At 46.7% G+C, this 23,244-nt stretch overlaps 1 protein-coding gene across 6 annotated transcripts in view; it reads right to left on the bottom strand.

The window, feature by feature from the left end:
• LOC138568528 (V-set and immunoglobulin domain-containing protein 1-like) overlaps window positions 1-23,244 on the bottom strand; it is a 109,321-nt gene that overhangs the window by 74,866 nt on the left and 11,211 nt on the right. For all 6 annotated transcript variants that reach the window (XM_069646441.1, XM_069646444.1, XM_069646445.1 and 3 more), the window contains exon 2: window positions 3,349-3,570. The gene's annotated coding sequence lies outside the window, so the exon portion shown is untranslated. The remainder of the gene's footprint in view (window positions 1-3,348; window positions 3,571-23,244) is intronic.

Genomic DNA, 23,244 nt, shown 5'->3' on the forward strand with positions numbered 1-23,244 from the left:
ATTGATAATTATATAAAAAGTTGTTATTGATATGATTATTATCACTGTCAATGAAAGGGACACATTTAGTGATGATGTGCAGATCAGGGATGCAGCATTGGTTGGGCCACTGATGATACAACTGGATACATTCATAGTTTGTACATTGGTTCATGACCAAGATCAACCAAGATGGTGAAATGGGTGGATCAATGGAGTAGGGGACCATGTGAAGAAACCTTCATTCAAACTTTGTTACTGGAGCCTCCAGAAAGATGAAGCCACAAAAATCTAGCTTCCTATGAATGGGACGCAGAATGCAAAAACGAACCATACCTGCTAGTTCCTGCAACTGACTGAAAAGTGCATCTGCACTTTGTATATGGCAGAAATAGTTTCCTTCAAGTGCTACAGCTTCGGAGGAACTCCTAATCAATACTGGCAATCATTTCTGAAGGAATGTTTAGTCTGTCCTACATGTGCATTACAAAGGCCATTGGCGGTTATTCACCTGGATCACCCTTTGAAGTAAGGTGATTGGATGCAGGCCAGGTTAGTTTGCTGAAGCAGTAGCCTACCACCGATCTCACCATGGTGCATGCAGGGTGCACGCAGACCCGGCATGGAAATTACTGGCCCACTGGAAATGGTCTGACTTTGGGTGCCTTTAGGAGCAGAAGAGGGGAACAACCCACCGTTCATAATGAGCTTCTCCCTGGCAAGTGGCAGCAGAAAAAAACGAACGTATAAAAGTTTACATTTGTATTTTTTTATTTATTTATAATGCACCTATTCACAAGGTGTTTCAAGGTGCAAAAAGACAGGAGGTTGAAGAAAAAAAAAACAGGGATGAAGTAAAACAAAAATGGTCCTACTAGGCCTTGTGACATTCGGATCGTGCAAGTGCAGTAACAAGTAGTGCGGGGGAGAGCGGAGAGGGCAAGTGATGATCAGGGCAGAAGAGCTTGTGGGTTAAGCGAGTGCCAGGGGAGGCCTGGTGGATAGTGCCAGGGGAATGCAGAGACTGCAGGGGAGAGAAGATCCACATGCTAAGTGCGAGGGATGGGGCTGGAAGGGCTCAAGGGGTGCAGACTCAGTCCTGATGGGGAGTGAGCCCACAGGTTGGAGTAGGTGGGTCAGGGGAGACCAAGTGCAGGGTTAGACTGGTCGAGGAGGGCCTGGTGTCCTATAAGAATCTGAAGGAACTAAGCAGTCAGTCAAAGAGGGAGAGGGGACATTATATGGGGAGGGGGAGAGGGAAGGCGGAAGAGAAAACAAGGGTTTTAAGAAGTCTCCAGAACTTTAGGAGATCCGGATTAAGTCTGAAAGGGGCAGAGAGGCCATTCCAGAGGGTAGCACCTGTGGAGGATAGAGGTCTACCCCCCACTCTCTGCTTGGAAAAGTCTGATCTGCCAAGAGTTGGAGCAGGAAGACCTAAGGGCTCTAGCAGGGAGGTATTTAGGGAGAGAGGGTTGGATATAGTGGGGTCCCAGGCACCAGAAAGCTTTGTGGATGATGCAGAGGATCTTGGACTTGATCCTTGCAGCAGGCGTGAGCCAGTGGGGAGATGTTAGGGCTGGAGAGATGCAGTCCCTAGGCTTGAGGCCAAGGATATGTCTTGCAGTCCTATTCTGGATTACTTGCAGAGGGCGGGGAGTAGAGGAAGGCAGATTGAGGAAGAGGCTGTTGCAGTAGTCCAGACTGGAGAGGACCTGAGCTCTGGAGACATTGAGTTTCTGGGGAAGGTGAGGAAAAGGAGAATGCCTCTGAAGAGGTGCAGCTGACAGTCAACCTTCTTGGCACTGTCCGTGATGTGAGGAGAGAATAGTTTCTGCTCTTGACACCAACAGTATCACTGTTCCAATTTTTAGTTGTCTCTTTGGCTTTAAAGGCGCAACGTTCCATTGCCCATGTGGCTAGGCCCATACTATGTTCATCCCTTTAATAAATACAAAAGAAAATAATTCAATAAAGCAAAGCAGATAGGAGACAGAGACGGAGTCCCTTTGTACCACTTCCCCTATGTCAAAACAGTCACTGACCAACAATTTGAAATTTGGAAATGGACAAAGGATCTGCTGCATATGCTCGAATGAGGAAGGCCCTCTACACCATGGGCAACACCCCCCATAAAATGTGTGGGGGGGGTGGCAGCAAGAAATGATAACCAGTGGAATATTTTACTCTTCGAAATGTCCTGCGTCACTTGTTGGGAGAGTGGAGTCAGCTGTAGGGTCACCTTTGGGATTACCTCCCCAATGTCTTCCAACCAAAGACCTTTGAGCAATGCATGTATTGATGCATGTATTTAAGTATACTATGGCACACACTGACCTAGCAATCAATGGAGCGTTTATTCATTAGAATTTATGAAGCGCTTTCGCCAAAGGGCTGAACAAGCATTCATAGAAATGGTGCAATGAATAAGGTGACGAATGAAATAAGCAATCAGTGTCAGAAAGAGACAATCAATCATTTCAAAGATCAGACAATAGGATGTTTTTCAAGCAGGTACGAAAGATATGTAGAGTAGAGTACAAGAGCAAACAGATAGAGGAAGATAATTCTAGTGTTTTGGGGCTAGTAATGGGAATAGGAAAAAGTGAGATGAGGCATAGGGAAGGTTAGATGTAACTGTTAAGAGAGCAAGAAGGATATTATAAAGTAATAAGGGAAGAAAGAATGGATGTGGCAAGGCTACGGATACATTTGTAAACAATACAAAGGAAATGAAAAAAAAGGTGAGAGTCAAAGGAATGAAGGGAAAAGGAGTGAAGAGAGGATGTGATAGAAGAGAAGGCTGGTAAAAAGAACATGAGATATGATAAGCCATTTATAACACGCCTGTACACAAGGGTTTCTGGGCGTGATAAAACAAGGGAGGGAAGACAGAGGGAGGACAAGACAAACGATTTTACTAGGCCTTGTGTCACTCAGATCGTGCAAGTGTGAGAACGAGAAGTGCAAAGGGAAAGGGGAGGGACTTCCGGGCAGGGACGAGGGGAATGGGAAGGGGAATTTCTGAGTTGTAAACTGACCGAAGAGGGGCAAAGTAAGGAACAGGGACGCCTACCAGAAGGGCAGTGCAGTAGACAAGACAAGACAAGAAAAGATAAGAGGCAACTAGGAGTTTGATAGTGTGAAGGAAAGACAGGCACAATTGAGGGGAATATTACAGGGAGGAAAATGGCAGATATGAGAAGTGTTGGAGATGTGCACAAAGAAAGAAATGGACGAATCAAAAATGACTCCTCGGTCGCGGGCCGTTGGGGAAAATGAGGGATAAGCAGGAGGAAAAGATAGGGACTGAAGAGGTGGGGAGGTAGAAATAATATGCACAGGAGAATAGGATCAGTCAGCATTGCTCACCTTTGGTATTGGAGAAGGTTTTTCAGACGCTTTCCTTTGCAGACTACTGCCTCCTGTGTTCTTCCTGATCATCCTCTTGCTCTGTGGAGACGTTACCTTTGGTCTAGTCCATAGAGGAATCCTCTGCCCCTTCAGGGTTTGGAAGATATATAGCGTGTCGGCGCGTTGCTTCATGCCAGGCACCACATATGCTGGACTGGTTTTTACCTGCACTGAGAGAATCTGCTCCAAGAGAAAGAGAGGAAAAGTTGGATCTTGTTATTATTATACACTTGATTAGAGACAGTAGCCGAAGGATGAGCGGGTATGTGCGTAGAATTATACCATGTACACATTTAGGCCTGATTACATAGTCATAAGTGACTGACCATATTTACAGAGACTTTCTAAATACCTTCTGAAGAAGTAATTGTCTGGGGCATATTTGTGCACTCCAAGTAGGCTTAAATCTCTAGGAATAACACATCCAGTTAGAAATGCATGAGGACTGACCCAAAACATGCGTGGCTTAGATGTCACCCAGGATGTCATGGTTGATCATGAGCTGATCAACACACGTAAATCCGAGTTAAGATTGTCGTCACGTCCCACATGCGTCAAATTTTGTGGGCTTTGTTGCAATAAGGTGGGTCATCTTAACTCTCTCTTAACTAATGTTTTTTCACTGAATGTCAAGGGTTTTGTTATGCAGTATCTTCTGCGTGGTCCCATGGCCAGCAGCCACGGCCTTTAGCACATGAGATGGGTGCAATATGTGGACCAGCCACGGATCTCCCCTTGCCAGCACATGCAGCTCGACGTGCCTGCCAGTCTATGTGTTCACCTGCTGCATCTTGGACCACTCATGACCTATTGTTCCACCAGTTTACACTTGCGCTGAGAGACCATGAGGCTCAGCCCTGGTTCCCTCACCCTCTGTGCTCCATCGGACTGATCAATTAGCATGGGAAACACTTACAGCCGAGGCACCGGGCCACCTCAGAAACACTAATCAGTGCAGTTATGAAATGAACGGCCTAAGGCATCAAGCCTCACCATTCAGAGCACTAAGAAACACTAACATTGTCTTGATAAAGACCCTTGTGTGGTCGAAAACACGTGTCCGCACCCTCAGCAACTCCCTCCTTTACGTCCTCTCCGGTCTATTCGCCTTTCTCCTCCATTTGAACTGCCGTCCTGGAATGGGTGCTTCCTCGTACGTTCGGCCTTGTTCCGAGTGTGGTCGTGTGCTCAGCCTTTTAGCCCTATGCGGAAGGGAAAAGGTAGCCAGGTGTGTGTATTTGTCAGTAATTGCCTGGCTCTGCCTAACCCTTGTGTTGGGACATGTCAGGTAAACGGCTCGGGCATTAGTCCGTTGGCGTTCACGCTGTGGGAAAGTGTTCATGTAGGAAAAGGGGGGGGGGGTCGAGTTTCTACGTATCCTACTAGGTAGGATGGGGAAAAGGTGCCACAAGGAAGGGGATACCGCATCTCGACCTTCGGTGTCCCACTTCCACTCCTTGAGGATCCATCACCCAGGTGATCCTCCCGCATTGGTCCACCACCAGGAACTGGATCCAATAGCGATGGCCGTGTCCTGGCTACCTGGATGACAGATCCCATGGGGACTAGCGTGTGAGACACCTTCAGGTTTCTCACAGCACTTTGGAACAGCATAAGGGTACTTTTCATGAATTTGTTTTCAATTACAGACAAAGAGGTGGTGTTTACATGTCCCCAAATATCAGTCCCATACAGGCCTGATGCCTTTCCATGTGCCTGATAGATTTCAAATACTGGTTTGGTTGCACCTCCACCGTAATCAAAATGAAAGTTCTTCATGGCACCACTGTTATTTTCCAAAGTAGCCTTAGCCTTTAACAGTTGGTTAGCTTAGCTTGCACTAATTACAAAGTGTACACCCAGGCAATCGTTCCAAGGAGCTTGTTCAAGCATGGCACCTCGCAGACTTGGATTCATGGCTTTACAATTAGAGTTTCATGGGCTGAAGACCATACACTTGGTCTTGGTAGTGTTGATCTCCAGCTTCAAGTTGTCACATTTTTTTGAGAAGCAAGCTAAAGCCACAAGCAATTCTGAGGCCGGCGGTGGACAGCAAGACTGCATTGTCTGCAAAGAAATGGGCAGGCCTCGGTCACTGCCCAGCCATGGGGGATCTGAGGGAATCTTAAGGAGCAGGTCAATGATCAAGTTTATGTATACACAGAACAGCAAGTGGGCCAGGGCAGAGCCTTGGCAAGCCCCTCTTGTTACTGCCAAAGGCTTTGTGACATCCCCCGCCAAGCTCCAGCGGACCGCTGCAGTGTTGTTAGGATAGAGGAAGTGTATCAGACTTAAAAGGTTTACAGGAATGTTTTTAGTCTGTACTGCATCCCACAGTAAGCCTCTTGGCAGACTGCTGAACACTGTCTGTAAGTCAATGAACACCACGTACAACGTAGTCCTCGTTACTACTCCATGATTTTGTATAATCATGTACAGCTGAAAACTCTGACCTATGGTGCTTATGCCTGCCTGGAAGCCTGCGTGCAGATGATTCAGTGGGAGTGTGGTCTTGACCCATGTCTGGAGATGTTTCAGCACCGCTGTGGCAAATATTTTGCCTGCCGCGTCCAAGAGGGTGATTGGACGATAATTGGAAGGTTCCAGCCTGTCTCCCTTTTTAAAAATTTGAACTATCTTGGCACAATTCCAGGTTTCAAGGATTCTGTTCGAGGCCAGCATAGCAATGACAACACATCCTAACACTGGAACCCATACCAACGGCTCACTCTTGTACAGGTCAATTGGGATTTTGTCCGGGCCTGGCGCTTTTCCTCCTGCCTGTAATCTAATCGCTTCTTCTACATTGTTCACTGTAAGTTCTAGGTGCAGGCTCCCCCAGTTGTCTTGAGTACCTAGCATAGGGGCACATGCTGGCTCCTTCTTCCCTGTGCCACTTGGGAGTCCGCACAAAACCTCAAAATGCTTGTACCACATACCGGGGGCAATACAAGTTTGAAGAATCACATACCCCTTTAGTTTTCTTTCTGTAACATATCTCCAAAACTTGCCGAGTCTCCTCCCTTGATAGCCTCCAACATAGAGTCCCATTTGGCACCCATGTATGGCTGTTTCTTAGCTGTCACTATCGTGTCGTAAGCACTTTTAAGGGTATGCCGTACCTCCCTGTCCACTTTATCTGTTATGTTCAGGTGGACAAGCAGCTTTTTTTTGGCCTCTCTACAATCAGTATCAAACCATGCCATTAAGAATACGAGGTTTTGGGGTAGTGAAAACAGGCTGAATATGACCAGTTACTTTTGCATATTCCAGTATCAAACCAAGGTCAGTGCTTCCCCAAGTGCATGCTCGATGACCCCCAATATTTTACCATATGTCCAAGTAATCGGGTCTTTCTGGATTAATGATGTCCATTTTACTGATCAGCGAGCGTGCCCTGTAACTGTGATGTCAGATGTACTTGTGATGCTCACTGTGTTAAATGTGCCATTCTCATTGAGAAGAAGCATTATCGGTTTGTGATTGCTTTCGAGACGATCAATTACTTGAAAACCAACCACATTATGCCAATCTCGCGCTGATACCAGAGTGTACTCTATTCTCGTCCTGCCATTAGATCCATAGTAGGTGTCAGTAGCAGGCTGGTCTGTGGGGAAGCGTCCATTACAAGCCCTCAGCTCTAAATTATATAGGGGCCGGTGTTGTCCACGGCAGTGCTATGGCTTAGCACTGTGAAGCTTGCATCTACGCGTGGGATGCCCCACGCCTCATCCTGGTCTTCCCACAGCCCTTCAAGATCCCTTACAGGCTCCAATTGGATGTTGAAGTCCCCGATGATGACAATCCCGTAATTTTTCTTGCCACCCCGTTCCCATTTATATACACTGTCTTGGAGTGTGGTGGTCACATTAGGGATTTTTTTTATCATTGGACCTGTTGTAAATATTAAACAATATTATGGGCTGATTACCAGGCACATTCATTTCCAAACGATGGAGGTCTGATGGGCCGGTACTGATCTGCTTAACATCCCAATTAAGGGCAGCTTTTAACCCGAATAGCCACCTCTTCTGTGGCCCATGTCTCCTGGAGGCAGATGACATTATAATCTCCCATGGACCTTACCCACTCTCTATGAGCCAGATGCTTATAAACCCTGCCATATTCCAGGACAACAGCTTGAGAGGAGTGCTCGAATTGACAACTGGGGCTACAATGACTGGTATCAGTCAATCCACTCCCTCTAAGCCTTAATGCGCCAAAGGTCGCTGAAAACCAATACTCCTACCAACTGGCCCACACATCTGCATTGTTTGTGGCATATTTGCATTTCCTATGGCTTGGACTCTCTGTTCTTGGTGTGGGGGCATGGGTCCAGCCACAGGAAGATTGGCCCTAAGGGAGATGTTACAACCTAGAAGGGAATATGATCTGAATTCAATTGTCAATAGTCCCTGGACCAGCCATTCTTCTCTCAGAAATACTTGGATAGAGCTGTCCCTACTATTGGGTGGACTACATTTTTTTCAGGCAAATATATCTTCTCTGATCACAGAGACACATTCCCTCCAATGACAGATCCAATGGATTACTTTGTTTGTAAGTACGTCTTGGCTCCCATCTGGCACGCTTCCTAGTTTCGGCACATTGTTCATGACTACAAAATGTTTGCCAAACCACTTCTAAAGTCCATCCTGGGGGGGAGAGGCGTTAGATCTTGCACACCCCTTTGGCCCTCCCAAGTACAGATAATAATTCTGCCCTCTGCTATGACCGGTTTGGACCGGATGGGTTGGTTCATTCATGCGACTAGGGGAACTCCTTGGCCCACTAGGACCTTGTTCTGTCTGCTTTTCTATCAATTTAATGATTGGTCCAGCCCAATTTGGGTGGTTAGCTACAGAACCAGGCATCGGGTTTGTGTTTCGGCCCTGGCTGCTGTTAAGGTGCCCCTTCGTTGGGCTCCAGGCCGCTTTCAATGGTAGTTTTGGGGTGCAACAACCCACTCCCTTGCTCAGTCCCAAGCGACTAGAACCTCCTGGTGCATTTACGGTATTACCCAAATTGACCTTTTACAATTGGCCTTTTGCACAATTGACCTAATTATAGTGGTCCCAATAGACCTTCTGCACAATTGACCTTTATATTATTTTATTTATGTATTGGGTTGGTTTTGGATTATAAATAATATGAGGGGATTGGGTGGGGGGGGTTTCCCCCCGCATATATGTCCTACTTGACCCTCTATATTAGGTCAATTCTCCTGAGGTCAATTCTCCCGAGGTAAATTGTGAAAAGGTCAATTAGTATACAACCGCATTTACACAACGCCCATTTCGTTTTACTGTTAACAGGCCAACCTCAGACAACATTTTACAAACAGTCTCTTTAATGCTTACCATTTCAGTCGCTAATTGCAAAATATTCCGTCCTCCATCAGGTTTGGTGCACGGTCCGTTCTCCACATTAGAAGCATTCCTTTCCTTCCTTTTGGACGCAGACCTTTTCACACCAATTCCTGATGGGACCCCTTTATTGGCAGTTTTCTGCCCCCCTTTAAGCCTTTTCCTCTTGTTCCCTCCTTGCTGCCCCCCTTTGTTTGGAACGTCATCCGATATACTTAGGCTAGAGTATCTATTGGAGATTGGGACTGATGGTGAGACCACCACTATCTGCCTCCCAGTGCTGCACTCCGAGGGAGTGGAGGCAAGATCAAATACTCCTGGAGCAACTGGCTGAGCCAATGCCGGTGGCCCTGGTGTACTTATGGCTCCCTTTATTAGTTCCTTTTAGAAGTTCTTGCATATGGCATTTTTAGTTAAGAGGTTTTGAGAAATAAAATAATTGGCAAGCACTAATCCAGTCAGTGATTGAACAACAAGAGTAACGAGCAACCTATTCCGCGATTTGAGAAGCCGCGTGGGGCCTGTAGTGAATGCTGGCATCAGGCGTGTGTTGCCTCTGTTGTAGAAACTATTCTAGTAGGCAGCGTCACATGGTTTTTGAAGGGTGTGTGTATGGAATGACTTGCACTGCTTCCTTTGTCACGACACAAGAGTGCTAGAGGACATGTTATAGAGAACTACACATGTGACTGGAGAGTGCAGTATGAGCACAGTGGTGGACGAGCCTGCAGGGAACTCTGCAATTTCCCGGTGAGCCTCTACACTCTGGGCCCCTTGAGTGGGATGAAGTAAAGAATTTGTTATAAAGCTTCCACTATATGTTAATTTGGATCCATTTTGAAAAAAATAATCCAGGGCCGCTTTTGGATCCCAGTGCATGCCTCCCCTGCACTCGGCGTCTATGATGTAATCTGTTCGTAGGATGTCTGAAGTGTGCGCTGGAAATATAGGACCAGAACCACCGAGGTAAAAAGCACACTTATACGCATATTCTTTATCCACGCAATGAATGCTTGAGGTTGACTCCTTTTGAGGCAGCTGAGGGTGCTACACACTGGTAGCGTCTCTGTTTATGTTGACAGCATGCGCAGCAAAGTCTCAGGCTAGAATGGAGAGTCACGTATTGCTTGCTACCTGTGTAGTAGCTTGTGGGTGGATGCCAAATTCTTGTTGCTGCCGCCATCTTTGTTTCCCTGCAGAGGTTGCTGTCAATGGACTCTGTTTTCTGTTTAGAGTTGCAGGTGAAGGCAAACTCTTGCACGATCACACCACAAAAAAATACAACCGGACTAGTGAAAAAGGCCCAAGACACCGCTTGCAAGGACAACAAGTTTTTATTCCTACAAAGAGGAAGTACATCAGCAAAGAACTCTGCTGCTGCAGCACAATCTGTCAAAATCTGCACGAGCAGAACCTTATGAGGGTACAAATTGTCATCAGTGACATCATTATATACAGTAAAAACCTGCGTGGCTGGTTGGAGAGACCCTATACATGGGTGGCCCACTCCATAGGGGATGCTAGGCAATTGGTCCCAGCCTTCTTGTCCGTCTCCATCCACGTGGGTGCTGCTGGGCTCATCATACGCAGTAAAATATAGCCTCATAATCAATTGGTTACTTTAAAAACAATGCTACTTTATCACTGTAACAGTGCACCTGGCAGACACAGATATGGGACCAGGGGGAGAGCCGAGGTCATACTAACTTGCATACTTCACTCATTCCCAGATGCGCCAGCAACCTCCCAAGGTCTTCCACCCTCATTTTCGGCTATAATTTCATTCCTCCCCAGCACCTTGCAGCACAAATCACGTGACCCAAATGTGAAGACAAGATAACCTTGCTTTCTGATCTTTTTTGATCGAGTGGGGGTCTTACAGCTTTATTGGCAGTGGTGGCTGGCACCGTGGTATGTGGGGGCCTTGTGATCAAAGCATATGAAGGCTGTAACTTTTGTAAAGTTGGGGCTGAGGGGCCATGCTATCTGTATCGTGGAAAGATAACTGCTAAAAGACGATCTGCCCCTTTCTCATGGCCTTGCACAGCACATTCTTCTTGTCGTGCGAAGGAATACAGCCTCCTAGATAATGAAAGGCTTGTAATTCCCTGAAGCTCAGTCGTGGTCTGGGTTATGTCTTATGCTAATAATGCAGGTCTAATACTAACACGTTTGGTGCTTTTCGTTGCGCTTGGGCCTACGTTCCAAAATGGCTGCTAATAACTTAGATGGTGTTTACACTTGCCTCTACTATATAGCTCCTAATGCATGCAGTACGCGATTGTGCACTCTCCTGCGCACACCCTCCCGCCCCCCTGCTCTCAAAGTGCGGTCTATCGCTTGTTTCTCATTCGGAATAGACTAGGGGCTGGGAAGACACTCTCTCCTTCCCAACACAGGTCCAGAGATATCTCCAAGAGATTTCAGGATTCTGAGTTTTGAGCTAGGACGGGCAGGTAGTCGGTGACAATAGTCATAGGGAGTAGCATAGCCAAGGGCAGCCGATGGGTGGATAACAAGCCAAACACCCAGAGGCTGTGTGGACCCTCTCACATCACATCTCTTTCCTAGCTCCCCTTCCCATGCCAATAGATTTTACTTCTAGACAGCACCTAGGCCCTGGGTGTTTGGTTCTTCAGATCTTTTGGACTACACCTTCTATCAGCCCTAGTCAGAATAGCCAATAATGGGGCATGATGGGAGTTGTAGTCCAAAACATCTGGAGAGCCAAAGGTTGCAGACCCCTGCTCTCTGGTCTGAAGGAGCTAGAATGTTAAGGACATTTCAGGAATGCACTAACTAAACTGCTGGGACAAGCTTTACCTGATCAAGCCTTTCTAGGGGAGTGACGGAGCTGGCATTTAATGTACTACCAGCTCCCAGACCGGCTGTGGACTTTGTTTAGTGCCCCTAGTATTTCTGTGTTGCTGCGTTGTGTGGAATACCCGCAGAGATGTGGTGCTTCGCAGCCACTGTGGAAGATGAATACCCAACCCCCCCCCCCCTCTGTCCCGTTGCCTGATTAGTGCCTTTCTGCGTTAGCAAACTTGAACACATGCGCAGCACGCCCCTAGGCCTCAGTGCGCCCGCATTATACAAATCAAAATACTATCAGAATAAAATGCATGCAAAGGCACTGTTCGTGGGCCATGGTAAACACGAGTAACTGATAATATGTAAGGTTGTATAGCGCCTGCTGCCTTGCGTCTCAGCACCTGTGTTGTTAGACATTCTTGACTTGGACATGTGGCCTGCAGTGCGCAACACAGATCTAAGCAGCAAGCACCTAACTCAGTGAGCTATCCGTCTAGCAAATGAACATAAGCTGCGCCTCCAGGTGGGTAGCCTGTAAGTGGTGGGTGCTGCAGAAAGTGTCCCAGGTATTTTAGTTATGCTAGTATTGCGTGACAGCATTGTTTTGATCTGTTGAGGCAGCCACTGCCTTCGTGGGGGGCAGGGGCAGTGCTTCCTTCGTGGGGGGCAGGGGCAGTGCTTCCTTCGTGGGGGGCATGGGCAGTACTTCCTTCGTGGGGGGACATGGGCAGTGCTTCCTTCGTGGGGGGACATGGGCAGTGCTGCCTTTGAGGGGGGCAGGGGCAGTGCCTCCTTCATGGAGTGCAGGGTCAATGCTTCCTTCGAGGGGGCAGTGGCAGCCACTGCCTTCGTAGGGGGCCGTGGCAGTGCTTCCTTCGTGTGGGGCCTGGGCAGTGATGCCCTAAACGAGCAGGAGGCCAGCGCCGGGGAGTTGATGCTCCAGGCCAACCGACGAACATGTGCTGTTTAAAGAACAACGCGCCTGCGCACAGGAGGAACCTGAAAATGTGAAAGAAAACACACGGGTATTAAACCCCAGCAAGAGAAAAACGCCTACCTTAAAAAGAAGCCAATTTTAATTTTGTAGCAGTAAAAACTCCAATACTAAGTTCAAGATACAATTCTCCTTATCATGAGGGCGAAAAAATGGGTAAGTCCCAGGATTTTTGTCAAAGGGGGATTGAGCAATAGCGGGACCACTTATATAGTGTTAGGAGCAAGAAGAAATGCTCAATTACCCCTCTTTTAGTCTACCTTTTGGAGTGGTCAGATGGAACAGAGAAAAGGGATAAATTATCTAATTCATTTACCCAAGTTTCATATGTATTAACAAAATTATTGTGCCAAAGAAGTGAACATATAAAAACACATTTTAATCAAAAATTCAATTCAGTACATAGTTGTGTAGTGTATGCTTTCCAAAAGGCATCACCAACACTTAAATTCATTAAAAAAATGTGACAAACAATTTGAAAAACAGATCCAGAATGTTTGTGTGTTTGTGCCAGTTATGGCTAGGGTTAGTAAGTGACATTCATAATTAATCGCAATGACAAGATGTTGATGCCAGTATCTATTATGGCAGGGGAACAGGCTAAAAACAACAACAGCAGAACACCAGGGAAGGTGTTCACGACACTCAGTTCAGCCGAAACATTTGTAGAAATCCCCCAGACACCTAAAACAACGTTGTCTTTTTATGAAAACGATTTCTTAGATCATTTTTGTACATTGATAGCCTGTTCCCCTGCCATAATAGATTCTGGCATCAACATCTTGTCATTGCGATTAATTATGAATGTCACTTACTAACCCTAGCCATAACTGGCACAAACACACAAGCATTCTGGATCTGGTTTTCAAATAGTTTGCCAAAATTTTTTTTATGAATTTAAGTGTTAGTGATGCCTTGTGGAAAGCATACACTACACAACTATGTACTTAATTGAATTTTTGATTAAAATGTGTTTTTATATGTTCACTTCTTTGGCACAATAATTTTGTTAATACATATGAAACTTGGGTAAATGAATTAGATAATTTATCCCTTTTCTCTGTTCCATCTGACCACTCCAAAAGGTAGACTAAAAGAGGGGTAATTGAGCATTTTTCTTGCTCCTAACTCCTTATCATGAGGGTTGAAATTTGACTGCGTTTTATTAACTCAATGTTGCTTTTATTTGTAAATAGTGCAAATGCATGTCCGGATCATTAGCAAATACAAACCGCAGGGAAAAATATGTCTGTTCCCTCTGCTTTAACCTAATGCCCCTGCTCACTATACACCAACTGAGATGTGATCATACGCTCTACACAGCCTATGGCAATCATTTTGGCGGAAGCTGGGTGGCCATTAAACACCAAAGTAGAGCCAAAACTAAAAGGAAAATCATCTGTTGCAAGTGTCAAGGGGGCAACAGCCCCATTGATTCTGCAGCAACGAGGGCACGAACCACACTTTGCCCTCATAGGAGAGGGCATGAACCACACTTTGCCCCTATAGGAGAGGGCATGAACCACACGTTGCCCTTGTAGAGATGTTACACTTTTCAGCTGCCGACTCTACTTTTCAAGTGAGACTGCAAGGAACCACCTGCAGTTTTGACTTTTTGATCTTGAGTGACAGACCCCAAAGCAGAAAGATGGAAGGTAGCAAAGCAGGTTAGGTGACTGTTGCAGAGATATTAAATTTTGAGATCAACCTATAATTCTTTGCTTCTGCCTATTCTCTTCCTCTCCCCTGCTGATTTCCTGTCTGATAGTGCACTGGTCACCTGGCTACTCCCCGATTTCAGGCTCAGGCCCTGGCCCGCCCAGTTGCACACCCGCACTGCCTCCCGGCAACCCTTGCACTTGGGTCTGTATCTCTAACCCTAGAGTCCCCCTACCTGCACCTTTGGACACCTGATGTCTGCACTGACCCTTGCACCTGTCGCCTGCTGGACGCACTTCTTGTTATTGTTGTGATCCCTTGTAAAGCACTGCCCCCTCGCCTTTCCCCTGGCACTTTTCGCCTCCCCCCTGCAGTTGCGCGATCTCAATGTCACCTGACCTAGTAGGATCGCTGTCTCTGTCTTCCCTCTGTCCCCCCTTCCTTGCCTCGTCACGCCTTGAAACACTTGTGTATAGGTGCGTTACAAATGCCATATCATATCATATAATTCCTTTAGATTTTCTGTCTCTAAAATGTGCTCTAAAACGCCCGGCTTCCACTTGGGAAGCAGCCAAGCCCAGTTGTTTGCTTACTAAGGGGGAGATTTTTGCACCCATAATGAAAATGAAAAGTAGGCCCCCATGTCTTACACATCTACAAACCCTAAAAATATGTTTAGCTTTCTTCAGTTTATTTCCAGAGCCTCACACTTGGCAAAGCCCGCTACAGCTATGTACGTCGTCATGGCCCAGCAAACCCCGGGCCCCTCAGCTCTGCATTAAACTCTTGGAGAGCATAAGTCACAAAAAAAATCGGTTCTATCTTCATCAGCATTCAAAACCTGACAGGTGTGTCGTGTGTGAAATTTGTTGTCATGAAATTCGACTTAAAACATACGATGCAGGGAGGGGGCAGGGAGTATTGGGCAGATAAGGAAAAAAACAGGTGCAAAGGATGCTGGGATAAAATGACCCCGGCTTCTCCACCCAAGTTACAGCCTGGCCCGTGCTTCCCCTCCACTTGAAGAAATATAGGGATGAATCCCTCAAATGTATGTCCCCTAAAGAAATGCCTTCGGCCATGTGGGTGGGGAACCAGTGGAAGGGCGGAATAGTTGGGGCTCCTGGGCCTGCAACACGTGGCTCACGCACTGACACTGTTGTGGCCGGTGCAACTAGGTTTGAATACAGCAGTCATGATTCCCACCATGTTTAGGAACAAGCGCAACTTAACCTTAGAACACCTACTGCCACTGCTACAGCCCGTCATCAACTCACCTAACGACGACAAGGACCCCTCCCTTCTAGTGGAAAGGTCTAACAACACCTTGGAGCGAGCTAAAAACAAAAATCGCTCCGAAAAGCCAAACCCACCATCAACCTAAATAACTGGTTTACAGCAGAGCTAAAATCACTTCGTAACGAAAAGAGGGCAGCTGAATCTAGCTGGAGAAACAACCCATCCACTACTAACAAAGAGATCTTTGTTGCTGCGGCCACATTCTATAAAACTGCCATTCATAGCACCAAAAGGGAAATCTATAATGAAAGAATCCAGAATGCTAGGTCCAATACCAAGGTACTCTTTACCATACTTAGGGAACTAGAGTCACTGGCTCCTCCCGCAGACACATGCCTGAAAGACACCGCCTGGTGTGCAAATATACAGAAGGCCCTATCAGATAAAATAGCACTATTACAAACTAAAATTGAAACAAAAAAACCCCCACTTACCTATTAATGCACACTTCTCTGGAACCCACCTCCACCATAGTCCATTGTGTACCCCCTTCCAAATTACACCAGTCACCATCAAGGAAGTAGAAAACATAATACTAGGGATGAAACCCTCTAATTGTCAAGCTGATCTCTACCCAGACTCAATCATCAAGGATGGGGCTAAAGAATTAGCACCATTCATTACGGTGCTGATAAACTCATCCTTCAAAAACTGCTCAGTACCCGACAATCTCAAAGAAGCATGGGTTAGACCGCTTCTTAAAAAACCTAATCTAGATCCTAGCATCCCCACCAATTTTAGGCCTATAACAACAGTCCCCTTCCTTCTAAAAATTCTAGATCGCGCATCATATCTCCAAATTCAGAAACACTTGGAAGATAATGATCTACTAGGGCTACGTCAATCTGGCGTCAGACTCAGACGCAGCACTGAGACAGACTCTTAGATGTAAAGATACAGATGGATGAATCAAAGGATAAGGGTAAACTAGCCATCCTCCTACTCCTGGATCTCTCAGCTGCCTTCAACCTTGTTGACCATAAAATCTTAACTAAGCACCTTACCTCAGCAGCAGCCTTCTCCCCAAATGCAGCTAGCTGGAAACAATCCTTTTTCTCAAACAGAACCACAAGGGTCTTCTCACCCCTAGCATCTGCTCCACCAGAGCCCATCAACTGCAGAGTTCTGCAAGGATCTTGCGTCTCCCCCACACTGTACAATATATTTACTAAGCATCTCTTTGATTGTCTTGACAATCTGGGTGTCACCTACACTAATTAGGCAGACGATACCCAGATCCTCATAATGCTCACAGGTGGCTACATAAATGACACCAACATGATCAACAACATCTACTTAGAGATCCAAGCATGGATGGCTAACCAGTCTTTGTTTAAACGATGACAAGACTAATGTCATAATCATCAGCTCCCAAGCCAGACTTAACCAACTAGACAAACGCTATTCTGCTTTCATCATTGATGGAAACACCATAAAAGTATCCAGTGAAGTAAAAATGCTTGGGGTTTATCTGGATTCTACCCTGTCCCTTAAAAAACTAGTGAACAGCACAGTGTCCACTACAGCTTACACCAACAAACTAATAAACGCCTGTAAACCTTATTTATCAACCAATAGCCGCTTAAAACTAGCTAGAGCACTGATCCTCTCGAAGCTGGACTATTGTAACACCTTATTCCGCGGCTCATCCGCACAGAACTTAAACAAACTCCAAGTCCTACAGAACAACGCATTAAGATCAGCTTTAAACATTCCACGCGCCAGCCACATCTCCTCCTTCAGTAAAGATGCGCTATGGCTACCAATACGTGACAGAATCACACTACGATCTCTAGTCATCACGCACAAATGCCTCTCAAACACAGCACCGAAAGACCTCATGGACAAATTCTCCAGAACCTAGTCTGACAGACCCACTAGATCCAGGTACCTGAACCAACTCACCATCCCTAACTACAACCTAAAAACAGCTGGAGGATCCAGCTTCCCAGTGCTCGCTGCCAAGTGCTATGCTATGATATGATATTTTATTTGTAACGCGCTCGTACACAAGTGTTTCAGAGCGTGACAAGGCATGGGAGGGAAAACAGGGGAGAACACAACGATCTTACTAGGCCCAGTGACATTGAGAACGTGCAAGTGCATGGGAAAGGGGAAAAAGTGCATGGAAGGGGGAGAGTGGTGAGTGCAGTGCAGATAAGAACAGATAAATAATAAAAATAAATAGATAATGGAGGCAGTAAGCAGTGCTAGTGCAGCCAGCAAGTGACAATTGCTGTGCTTACGGCAGCAGACTGGGTAAGTGGGGGACTGTATAGGTACAGATACAGTGCTCAGTGCAAAGGGTGGCCAGGAGGCAGTGCAGGCGGGTGGCAGGGTGAGCAGGTACCTGGGGCCAGGGGACAGAGGGTATCAGGTGCACAGTGCCAAGACAGAGCAGATCAGCAGGGGAGAAGGGGAGCGAAGGCAGAAGAAAAGAGGAAGGTCTTCAGGTGCTTCCAGAAACGGAGATGGTTCTCTTCAAGTTTTAGAGTGGCAGTGAGGCTGTTCCAGAGGGAAGCCCCAGTCGAAGACAGTGATCTACCCCCAGATCGTTTCTTTGAAAAACGACTGACCCTGAGTGTGTTTGAAAAACGACTGACCCTTACTCCCTGCTGGAACTCACTCCCGCCAGCCATTAGATCTGAAACTTCATTCTGGACCTTCAGAGCCAAGACCAAATCCTGGCTCTTTTCCCAAGCTAACTAGCACACTAGACGAACCTTCACATTGTATACTATATATACTGCACACACTAATGGAACATCCAGTGTGTGATTACGTACCCTAGCCATCATTGACCTACAAGTACCTGAGTTATCTGCAATCTATCTCGCTAAACTCCATCAGAACCTTCCTGGCGTAACTTATCTGTAAATACTTCTTTGCTAGAGTCAGTCAGAACGTGCCTGACTTAACCTGCCTGTAAATACTCTATCCATTGTGTTATGACTCTGTAACTCTGTAACTGTAAATATGTTTTTTTTCTACTGTTTTGTTTCATGTAACCTTCAATGTATTCAAGTACAAGTGCCCGGTTACTTAATAAACTAAACTAAGACGCGGGCTCACAGCCAAACGCTAGTCGACAATAGACGCCCTCTACAACTCACTAACTGCCATATCAGCATGCCATTCTCCAGGTTTGCCAAGAAGCTCTAACCTGTTGGGCGGCATTTTCTGACTCTTGCACATGACTGCCAATAAAGTCAAGGATTCATACCTAGGCCAAAGGTAATTCTGAATGATAAACACGATCTTCGTGAAGGAGCAGTCCACTTTTTGTAGGGCAGGGGTGTGCAGCATGTTACTGTCCAGATGTTTTGAATTCCAACTCTTATAATACCTCACCGCTGACTATGCTGGCTAGGGCTGATGGGAGTTGTAGTAGAAAACACCTTGAGAGCCAAAGATTGCAGACCCCTGTGGTAGAGGATCAAGAAATCCCTGCTGCCCCTGCCACCTATAGCCCCATGTTTACAAGATCCTGCATGGAGGTAGGTACATTCTGACCCTGATGCCCCTGCTGTTGGTACAATAAAAAATTCTGAGATTAGGGCATTCTGCTGTCTCCCTCATTTAGATATGCAGGTTTTATGGGGTCACTCTCACTAGAATCGCAGTAACTGGGCATATGGGACTAAACCTGGCATACAAGGTTGGCACCAGACCAAATGATGTCTCTATAGCATAGGATGGCAGTGCAAGCATGTCTGAGGATGCACTTATAAAACCTGGGGTGTACCTGCGCAGAAGGGGCTGCTGATCCTACCTGGCAAACACAGCCAGACCTGGCATAAGGTGGCTGTACGTGCGCATAGGTGGGTGCATGTGCCAGTGCTTGGGCATGTTAGGCTGTACTCGGAATATGATGGCAGACCCTTTTCATGTACCGCTGTTTTTAAGATGGTATGGAGCAGTATTTACTAAGCGCAAACATACACCTTGAAAAGGCATCATCGGGCTGAACAAACAAGTACAGAATGCCCCTAACCCCTCCACCTCCCAAAAATAAATGAGACCTTCCAGGTAGAAGATAAGTCTCATTTGGGTTTGGTGAGGAGGCTGTGCATAGCAAGTACTTTGGCATTCAAGGCTGCAGTTGGTATATGAGGACAGCACACAGCCATGTTTTTAATATATGATGATTGTACCCGGCAAAGGAGGCTATAACTGGGAAAACATTGCAGCATGGGGCCATATGAGGCTGTAGCTAGACACATGAGGCTTAACTCGCAGCGGTGTGCGATATTATTGATATTTATGAAAAGCGGGGATGTTGTTTTGAACTGAAGTGGAGCAGACATGGCAGAGGGTTGAGGCGTCTCAAATTGGAAGGCCTTGCAAGTGTCAGTAAGGTGTAGCTGGTGATGAAGGGTTGCATAAAGGAGCACCGATCAGGGGTAGGAAGCAGGAGATGCACATGGATGATATGATATTCAGGGCTTGGGCCCAGTATATACTTGAAGGGATGGATGGGCGGCAGGCTGCCTCACTCCCCAGCAAGTGAAGGTTGAACCTGTTTTTGAGCAGTTCCACTGATGGGATGGCTTTGATGGCCCCCAGAGCGCACTCCAGTCGTGTGGAGGCACAGGGGCGTAATCAACAGGAAGTAACAAAACAAGATTAAATAAATAAACAAACAAACAAGATGTATTGTACACAAGGACTTGGGAGGATAGCTCAGGGGCAACGCGGTTGTCTTAGAAGCAAGACGCGATTAGAATCATCTAAGCCTTTATAAATAACCAATTACAACTAAGTTCACAAGCGAAAACAAAGGCTGGATATCTCCCTTTGAAGAGTGCAGAAGAAGTAACATGTGGGGTGAAGGCTCCCCACGCACTAGACAAGACTCTGATAAGGTATTTTCTTCAGGCAATGTTCAACAAGCGCTCATCAGATTTGAACAAAAGCGCTAGCAAGAGACACAGTCCAAGTCACTACCAGTTACTGGGTTGGCTTTTCTGCTCGTGAGTGCTCTGGACTAATAAGCACGAGTCAAATGGCCGTCAATTTCTTCCCTCTTGATGTGGATGTATTTTCAGGCAGACATCATTTTTGCCCCAACAAGGTCACAATGTTAGACACTTTTACCCCTGCACCCTGGCTCAATCCTAGGGGCCACCCATCGCCATGTCCTGGGCACCACAGGGAATCCACAGGTCATCAGCCATTGGCTCCAGACTAAATACCAATGGGTCTGGTATGGGCACCTGGCAAGCTGAACAAAACTGGGTTTCTCCTTTTCTCAGTCAGGAAGTTTCTTCAGTGTCCTTGGCAGTCTTGCTGCCGCCAGCAGATATGGTTGTCTGTGTGGCTACTTGCCAGCCTTACCCTTAGAGTATATGCAGGAGTCCTACCAGCTATTGAAAGAGGTTTAATGAGACCCCCTCCAAACTCTGCCCAATAGCAGGCATGAACTGGCCTATAGGGCAATGGCCGAACCAAATACGCAAAATGCTAGTGTGGGCCCGTTTTTTGGGTCAACAAAGGCCACTTTTTTGGGCCATGTGGGCCAGTGTGATAAGATACTTCACCATGCAGCCAGTAGTTTTGACCAGTGTTACTGAATAAATATTCTTTAAAATGCATAATTTTCATCACATTTGATCAAAAACCTCACCCTTGCGTACTACTCAAACAGTCTGTCACAAAAGGAATGAATTGCATTTTGCAGCTGTCTGACACTTTTCATTGGTGCCCGAGATAGTTTTATGCCCCTGTCCGACCCTGCCGAATAGCTCTGAACCTTTGCCACTGCTGCCTAACTGAATCCTTCTTTTACATCTTACAATTTCTGTTAGTGTTTAACTTGTTGTTTTAGCCATCTCGTAATGCTCTACTCATTTTTCCCACCTGCTTATTTTCTCTCTCTATCTTCCTTCCTCTCTACAGATATTCAATTTTCCTCCTTCACACTATTCCTTTTAAATGTTCCACTCTCCTCTCTCCTGCTCCTCCTTTCTTCAATATGTCCCTTCCTTCCTCCCACTTGCAGATGTTAGTTGTCTATACCTCCTCTCTCCTCAGCTGTTCTTCTCTTCTCACTTATCTCACTGTGCACGCTCAGCAACCATTGCCTCACACTCCTTCCTCCTTCATCCTACCTCGTTTCTCCTCTCCCCCATCCTGCTCTTGTGCCTTTCCCTGTTCTCTGCTATCTTTCCCACTTTCCTACCATGCCTTCCATCCATCTACAATGGCCCAAACCTCTCCCTTTCTCTGTTCCCCTTTTACCATCCGCCATAATAGGGGAAGCGAGAATTACTGTACAGCAAAATGGATTGGGCTCTGTGATTGGTTGGGGCCTTTTGAACATTCAATCTTCCCAAGTGTGATTGGTTCAGTGCCAGTGAAGGCTGCAGTTCCACAGGCCTGAGATCAAAATGGTAGTGCACCGGCTTGGAGCCAGGCAGTCCCATTCTGATGACCACCTGAATCCAAAATGTCACCTCCATTGACTGACTACGTGGAACTCGCTCCCCAACTCTGCTGCTTTGACTGCTAGCCCGGAAAGTTTCCCTGTCTACTCTGCAAAGCACATTCATGCTATTGTCAGAAGTCTGTGTTGGGTTCCTCACAGATTGGATTTGAAAACATGGCCTCGTAAGCCAAGCTTGCTGTCGTCATTTCCAGAGCTGCTGTCGTCCTTGGGCAAGGAGTGCATGCTTTCTAAGCCCCGGAGTTTGAAGGTTCCTGCTGTTGTTGCTCCTTCTCAATGTGTCCACCTTTAGGGTTTGGGAAAGAGGAAGGAGACCCCGGGTGTTCTCCATATGCCACCTATGAGAGAACATCAACAGGATGGCTTTCTCCAGCTCACGGCTCTCCTGAACCCCTCTGCCACTATCGATGCTGGTGTCTCCATCAACAATGTTAGATTGTTGGGAAAAGAGGAGAACAGTGGGGCACAGTAAGCAAGACAGTTCAGTGCAAGACCCTGGGTGGATGTAATGACGATCAGGAAGAAATGAAAGAGGGAGCAATGGCGCATGGAGCACCATGCACAATGATGACGGTAGGTGGAGGGGAGGGAGGATCTGGGTAGGTTGTAAAAAGTGCATACAGCAAAATTGAGAACCTCGTTGAGGGGAGCGCAGGAGTACGGAGCAGGTACACGAAGGAGGCTCATGAAGACGTCTAGACTGCCGAACACGGGAGTAGCAATCAGAGATTGGCCCTCATTACGACCCTGGCGGAAATGGAAAAACGATGGCGGAAATGCAATACCGCCATCGAATAGCGCTCGGTGCGATTATGACCCGTCACCGCAAAGTACGATGCCATTAGCGACACCGCAGTGAACGCCAACGCTAACTGCACCAAGTACGCGCGCGCGCGCCATGCCAAACCGCAATTACCACCATGGCGCAACGGTACGCGAATTCTGACCCCAGCGGACATGCACCTAACGCCATCAAGCACGGCGGAAAGTACCATTCCGCCATGGTGAGAAGTACGGCATCGCGAACCAACCGTAAACGGCCCTACTGAGTGCCTGTACACCGCTCCCTGGCCACATTGTACAACTCCCCGTAGGTTCAATGAAGCCACACAATGCAACCAGTGAAATGTACAAGTCATCCATGCCTGCCAACGAACAAATGAATCTCAAGAGGGGCCAATGGAAGCTGCAGGGCACAGATGGCACGAATACAGAAGCCACACAAATGGACATGACCTCAGTCTCCCTCCAAGAAACGCACGCAAACACAGGCACCT

The sequence above is a fragment of the Ambystoma mexicanum genome, chromosome 1p, assembly GCF_040938575.1.
Source record: "Ambystoma mexicanum isolate Mex_15411 chromosome 1p, UKY_AmexF1_1, whole genome shotgun sequence".
Lineage (NCBI taxonomy): Eukaryota > Metazoa > Chordata > Amphibia > Caudata > Ambystomatidae > Ambystoma > Ambystoma mexicanum.